The sequence below is a fragment of the Paramormyrops kingsleyae genome, chromosome 5 (assembly GCF_048594095.1).
Source record: "Paramormyrops kingsleyae isolate MSU_618 chromosome 5, PKINGS_0.4, whole genome shotgun sequence".
Lineage (NCBI taxonomy): Eukaryota > Metazoa > Chordata > Actinopteri > Osteoglossiformes > Mormyridae > Paramormyrops > Paramormyrops kingsleyae.
The window spans coordinates 2,933,555-2,941,075 of NC_132801.1; the positions used below are offsets into that span (position 1 = coordinate 2,933,555).

Here is a 7,521-nt window from a genome sequence, read left to right on the forward strand (position 1 = left end):
TTGGGCGGAGGAGGACATGGGTCATTTGAGGAGGACCCGGACTGGGGCGGACAAGGACAGGGGCCACCAGACCAAAAGCCATCTACCACCAAATGGCATAGATTCTTCCGGCTTCTACAGTCTATGTTCAATGCACTTATCATTCTGGCTGTAGATACTGGTGAAGGTCTTTTGGACCTCTTTTTTTGGCTAGTATATTATATGACTTTAGTATATATACAAATATTAGTATTTTTATTTTTAATTAATTAATGTTTACATCCTATAATTAATTACTTATTACTTATTATAATAATCTAAGATAATCAGTTATTTTAATAAATTATTTTTTGCAAATACTTTCTCACTTCTTTTGTGTTTATTTTAATTCCCTGTCATTAACTTGTTTTTTTTTCTTCAGTTCAAGTGTCTGTTGGGCACTTTGTAAACCCTGTGATGTTATATAAATAAATATTGATATATGTGTAATGCCAAGCTGCCCCCAGGGCTTGGTTATGAGGTCGGCAAAAACAGTTACTTCCTCTCAGAAGAGGAAAAAGCAGTAACACTTTACTTGAGGGGGCACAGATACTTAGCAGTAACTCGGTTATTATTACTGAAGTACAAATCATGCACAAATGCTGTAGCTACTGGAGATGAAAGATGCATCAATTTTCATTAATGATGAACAAGCATGAGTTGAGCACTTGACTTGTGTTATTTATTATTTGTTCCTCCAGTAGTTTGCAAAGGTTTGCAGAATTAACTGATATACAGTAGCACCCCCCAGTCTAACCGGCAATGTTACTCAATGCTGACCAGGCCGGAGTAGCTCAGTTGGGAGCGCGTTAGCCTGATGATCTCATGGCTGTTGGTTCAATCCCAGGTTCTTGCAGTACTCAGCGCAGATGCTGGTGCAGACAGCTGGGCTGGCTTTGGCCTTCATCAGCACACTGCACAAATCTGAACCCTGAACCCATCCTCAGTGATTTTGAAGGGAAATGTTATGCGTCTGAATGACTTTGCTTTTATATGAGGTTACTGACAAATACTGTGTCTTTAAAAATAATGGTAAGCAACTGGTACCAATAGTGTACAATTTCAGCTAAGAGAAAAACTTCTCACCTAGATCAATGGTTTAAACATCAAAGGAGAGGCCTTTTGAAATAAAATTCCAAATACATACTTAACTTTCCTGTCATTTTCCAAGGCTTTATTGATTAGTTCTGTTATCTCACAGACCTTGACACTTGTTACATCGAAGAACCTGTAAAATTACGCATTTACATTTTGCCAAAGTACTGCAGCGCACATCAGATTTAACAAAATAAGCCACAGAACCACAGATATTACTAACATGCAGCTTCATATATTTTCATGAAAAGCAACACCGTGGACACTTCCTTAATCAAATATTTACATACAATGTGCATCATCTGTTGGTGGAGGAACTGAACAAGATGCAGATGGTACAGGGATTTCTACTATTTAAGGTAAGTGCAAGACCCTGAAGATGACATGACAGTTCAGTGATACTCACGATGGTCACCTCTTCTCCCTGAATTCCGACGTCTGGTCGTCGGAAGTGGCACAGTGCTGTGATAGCCTCTATGCTCGCTGCATCCATGATATTGCCATCATGGTTCAACACATGCACATCTATCCTTATCTTCCATACCTGAAAACAAGCAAACTGATACTCCTAACCCTTCAGGATTTTTGTTGTTTCTCTGCTGTTATAACTGCTAGAGGAGGTTACTTTGATGAATCAAAGATATGACATTTTCTTGCTAATAAAGGTAATCAAATGGTGTACATTTATTTTTTAGCAGAGAATATTAAGTGTATTTTTAATAAATGTAGATGCTGAAGATGTAGATGTGCCCTGCCACATCTACAGATGAACTTAAAACACCTGAGTTTCCTAATGTGTTCTCAGCTTGTTATAACTCTAGGCAAAGGGGGGTAGCAATTTTAATACATAGAAATGTTAATTTCACAGTACTCAACACAATTATAGATCCAGAGGGTAGATTTATAATCATTAAATTATCTATACTTAACAAAAAGTTATGTATTGTTAGTATATTGTATATCGTCCAAATGTTGATAACCCTTCATTCTTCCACGTTTTCTTTACCGCACTCTCTGAACACCTAGATAGCGCACTCGTTCTTGGGGGTGACCTCAACTTCGCACTAAATAAAGAAATGGATAGGCTCAGTACAGCTGCTCAGCGCAATTGGGAATCCATAAATATAGTTAAGCAGTACATGAGCGACTATGGTCTTCGCGATGCATGGCGTTCTCTTCACCCCAACCGTAGGGAATATACTTTCTTCTCACACGTCCATCACTCGTACTCCCGTCTGGATTATTTCCTAGTCAGCAGCTCACTGCTGAGTGACATTTCAGACACTGAGATACACCCTATAGCTGTCAGCGATCATGCTCCTGTATCTTTAACCCTAATAAATAAGAAGGCCATTCCACCAATTAGAAACTGGAGATTTAATACATCTTTGCTTAAAGATGGAGATTTTACTATTTCAAAAAAGAGTGGGCTTTATATTTAGACTATAATGACCTGCCTGGAACATCAGCATCTATTCTCTGGGAAGCAGGCAAAGCTGTGATGAGAGGTAAAATAATCTCATTCTCATCACATAAAAAGAAAAGAGAAAACAAGTATATTCAGGAATTAGAAGAAACCATAAAATCCTTAGAAGAAGCCTATATATCATCCCCGGAACAGGAAATACTGAACAAAATACGTAAAGCAAAATTAGAATTAAATGAAATTATTAATAAAAGAACTCAATTCTTAGCACAAAGACTTCGATGGCAAAATTATGAACATGGTAACAAATCAGGTAAATTTCTAGCAAACCAGTTAAAAATAAATAAAGAGAAAACAACTATATGTGCTGTTAAAGACTTAACCGGGGATACAGTATATGACCCTGATAGAACAAACAACACTTTCAGGGACTTTTACAAATCTTTATACTCACCACAGATAAACCCATCTAAAGACGAAATTGACCAGTTTCTTGATAGTATAACCCTTCCGAAATGATCAGATAATCAAACGATGGCACTGGATTCTCCGCTGACACCAAGTGAACTCCAGGAAGCTTTGAACAGTATGCCCAATAATAAGGCTCCAGGCCCCGATGGATTTCCAGCAGAATTCTATAAAGAATTCTGGGCAATTCTGTCACCAACATTCTACAGAATGTTGCAGGAAACCAAGGAAAATGGTAGACTACCACCAAATATGAATTCTGCCAACATTAGTCTCTTGTTAAAACCAGGCAAAGAACCTATATTGCCTGCCAGCTATCGTCCAATATCCCTTATTAATGTTGACCTTAAAATAATCTGCAAAGTTCTCTCAAAAAGAATAGAGAAGATAACCCCTCACATAATTCATCCTGACCAAACTGGTTTCATAAAAGGGAGGCACTCATCAACAAACACACGTAGATTACTTAATCTGATAGACTATTCGTGCAATAAAAACCTTCAAATCATAATATTGTCTCTAGATGCATAAAAAGCATTCGATAGAGTTAACTGGAATTTTTTATTTGCAGCATTACACAAATTTGGTTTTGGAACCTCTTTCATAAGCTGGTTAAAAATATTATATAGTTCCCCAACAGCATGTGTTAGGACAAATGACCAAACATCCTCTAGCTTCTGTCTCAAGAGGGGCACCAGGCAGGGATGCCCTCTCTCCCCCTCACTGTTTGCAATTTTTATTGAACCACTAGCAGCAGCAATTAGACAGGCTATAGTGATTAAAGGCATTAAATGCAAGAATGTAGAACATAAGGTCAGTCTTTATGTGGATGATGTGTTACTCTTTCTCCAGCATTCACAAACCACTCTCTCTCAGGTAATTACATTAATAAACTCTTTCTCAAGAGTCTCAGATTATTCAATAAACTGGTTAAAATCTACAGTTCTTCCAATTAACTGCTCCTTTCAGAACTCTTCCTCCACTCCACTGCAATCTGGGGATATTAAATATTTAGGTATTAATGTTCCACTTAGGCTGGCAGATTTAACTAAATTAAACCACATCCCACTTTTAAAGAAGGTAGAGGATGAGCTGGTTAGATGGAAGTCCCTGCCCATATCACTCATGGGAAGGGTTGCATCAATAAAAATGATGGTGTTACCAAGAATTAATTATTTATTTGCAATGATTCCAAGTAAACCATCACCTGACTGGTTTAGATCCCTGCACTCCGCCATCTCTAAATTCCTTTGGAAAGATAAACCACCGCGTATTAGCTTAAAAACGCTGCAAAGGACCAAGGACAAAGGAGGACTAGATCTGCCTAACTTTCACCACTACTTCTTAGCCAACAGGCTTCAAAACATCTCAGGGTGGCTAAAACATACCCTCTTAGATGAACCTTGGCTAGACGTAGAACAGGCTCTATGCAATAACATAGAGATTTCGGATCTACCATTCATTAGCTCAAACATTAAACGACACGAATGCTTCAAAAGCATCAGTATCAGCTCTTCTCTGACAGCATGGTGGGAGTTTCTAAGAACGACTGAGTCTTCATTAATCCCATGCAAACGTACTCCCATCTGGAACAACCCTGACATACTATACTAAACAATAATATGATAAATTTCCCGGATTGGAGTTGTAAAGGTATTAAATACTTGGAACATATATTCGAAGAAATACACTTTATCCCCTTTGACTTATTAGTTAAAAGACATGGGATTAACAAGAATAGATTTTTAGAATATCACCAAGTTAAATCTATAGTAAAAAGGAAATTCAAGTCTAATCAAATCAAATTACAAATACCACCAATTGTGGCAGAATTCCTTAATCTCAAAACCCCCAAATTACTGTCTAAAATATACAGGACACTTTCCAAAATGGATGAATCAATATCCCTTCCTGTTGCAAAATGGGAGGCAGATTTATCAATCAGTTGGGACCACAATTTCTGGTCTAAGACATGTTTAAAAACCTTTGAACTGATTAGAAGTCCCAATTTACAATTAATACAATACAAAAATCCTGCATAGAGTGCACTATACAGGGCATCGGATGTTCAGGATGGGTTTTACGTCTTGCTGCCAATAATTAAACAGAAGAGATAGTTCGGGGTTTAATCACCAGATGGCTTTTATTACACCCGTACTACTACACCCTCGCACTGCCCACCGTGCACATCGCCCCGTTTACTCCTCATATACACGGTGGAAGCGCGGACACACATACACACACCATGCACAACAATAACCATTAACCACTATACATGACATAACACACAGCACATTTAATTCAATACTTTATTGTAAATAATGTAGTGTGTGTGTGTGTGTGTGTGTGTGCCCGCGCGCGCGCGCAAGTCAACCTGTCTGCGTGGCGCGCGCCGTTCAGTCACGTGACAGCCGGGAGCGCCAATCGAGAGCAGCAGCGCGAACACAGACACCGCAGTACATTTGGGAGAGAAATGCTAACTGAAGTATCGATCTCATTAAACTGGTATTGATCAATATCAACACCAACATTATTATCGATATTATCCATGCTTGGATCGATCCGCCCACCACTACCCACCAATATGAGTCACAATCAAAGCACAGCTCATCGTCCTGGTTTGCTCATTAAACATAAGAAAACAATTACTAACCTATCCAAGGCCGGCATTTCTTTATGGCAACCCAGTTCATTGCAATATTCACTCATATAGTACAGGCCAACACGTACATTTAATTCTCATTTAAAAAAATACACTCCTTTACCATTTTCTCTCTTACGGAGCTAGAATAAACGTATAATCCCTTTAGTCTACAAAATCACTGAATATATACAACTTATAAGAGTAGTTTTCTGGGGAAAAAAATCCATACGTTTTAAAAAAAGAAATGTCAGGGAGTTAAAAAGTAGAAGTTTTATTTCGCTGCAGTATGTTACTATGCAGGGATTACCAAAAATGTACCTATCGGGTACCTACACCGTAAAAAGCGGCAATATTAATAAATTACACTCTATATATATTATTTTTAGCCTAAGCAGTGGTAAAGTAAAGAAAAGAAACCGAAAAACCTAGAGGGAAAAACACACAATCAGCCAAAAAGTCCATCATTCGCACGATCTACGCAAGTAACCATCAAACTTCCAACCTCTGACCCTATAGGCAGCATCAAACATTTCCACTTAATAAATTCTCTGATCTCTAGAAAAGATTTCACGAGCTGATTTTTTAAAATCTCGAACGGCACGCGTTGACGTAGCGAATTTATTTCGAAAAAAATGCAAGAGACTTACGAAACTGTCAGGAACAAGAGGAGACATAAACTGAGGCGCCGAAGTCACCAGACTCGGCTCCGCGTCGCTGCCACACCCCGTAACGCCCACGAATGTTACTCGCAGCAGTGTACGGTCACTTCGTATGGTCCTCGGGGGGTGGGCTTGGAAAAAAGGGCACAAAGAAGCCCAGCAAACAAGGGACAGACGGAGGATGTCCCCCGGATGGCCGCATCAAGCCTTCTTTTACTATGAAAAAAGAAATCCTTCAAAAAAGTTTTTATGATAGCTTGTTCTTAGGGACAGCATTTAAATATTCATAAAATAACTGCCCGGATGGCTGCCGAGTGGCGAGATTTGCTTTTAAGGATTTTGAGTCAGATTTCAAACTTGCGGCCTCCGGCAGTGTTTATTACCCCCGTTGCCATGAAGACACTATATCGCTGCAGCTGCTGAGTCAGGCGACCTGCGCGTGTCGACTGCGGCCTTCGAAAAACTCCCCACCCCCCCCAAAAAATTAAATAAAATAGAATAAACAAATTTTCGTTTCATTTATTACGCGACCCCGCCATGTGTCAAAACCGTGATGAGGAACGTCGAGATGCAGCCTGAATAAATCAGTCAAACATCATAATATCTTTCATTTGGGAAAGTACAGTACTGTACAGTACTTTAAAAATAAAGTACTGATTTTAAATGTCAACCAGCAATCCTGTTTTGGTATAAACAATATAATGTCAAATGCCTTATATGGCTTGTGATGTCGGCACATTATGTAATGGTGGAAGACATCACTGATTGGTCAATGAAGTTCTAGAACTTCTAGTTCTGTTTCCTATATAAAGGGTGATTTCACCTTCACATGACAGTCTTGGCGACAATTTCAGAGCAGACACTCCTGAAAAATCGACTTGGCTTCTTTTCACCCACATTACATTTTCATCAGAGAAGGAAGAGGCAGAAAGAAAACAGCATGGGCTTGAGTTGCACGAAGCAGCAGGGACTGAAGAAAGAAAAGCTTCAGGGCCCAAAGAAAAAGCCCGCTCACCTCAGAGTGTGGAGGAAGCTGAAAAAGCTTGGCAAAAAAGATAAAGCTGTGCTCAGCATGGATGAAGCCAGCGGTGTCTTGGCCAAGGGCACAGAGAATCAGAGCCCAGGTCCTAAAAGCACCAAATCAGGAAGTGAATTGGTGAAACTGGCCCCAGAACAAACTGAAGCTCCAAAGACAGACATTAAACCTGTCG

At 39.3% G+C, this 7,521-nt stretch overlaps 1 long non-coding RNA gene across 2 annotated transcripts in view; it reads right to left on the bottom strand.

Annotated features, from left to right (window-relative positions):
* The window catches only part of LOC140590820 (uncharacterized), a 19,327-nt gene extending 12,061 nt beyond the window's left edge, over nt 1-7,266 (bottom strand). The window contains exons 1-2 of one of the 2 annotated variants that reach the window (XR_011991660.1): nt 6,299-7,266; nt 1,520-1,657 (exon numbers count right to left, since the gene is read on the bottom strand). This is a non-coding gene — a long non-coding RNA (uncharacterized lncRNA). The remainder of the gene's footprint in view (nt 1-1,519; nt 1,658-6,298) is intronic. The other variant, XR_011991661.1, reaches the window with a different exon arrangement.
* Between the last annotated feature and the right edge of the window lie 255 nt (nt 7,267-7,521).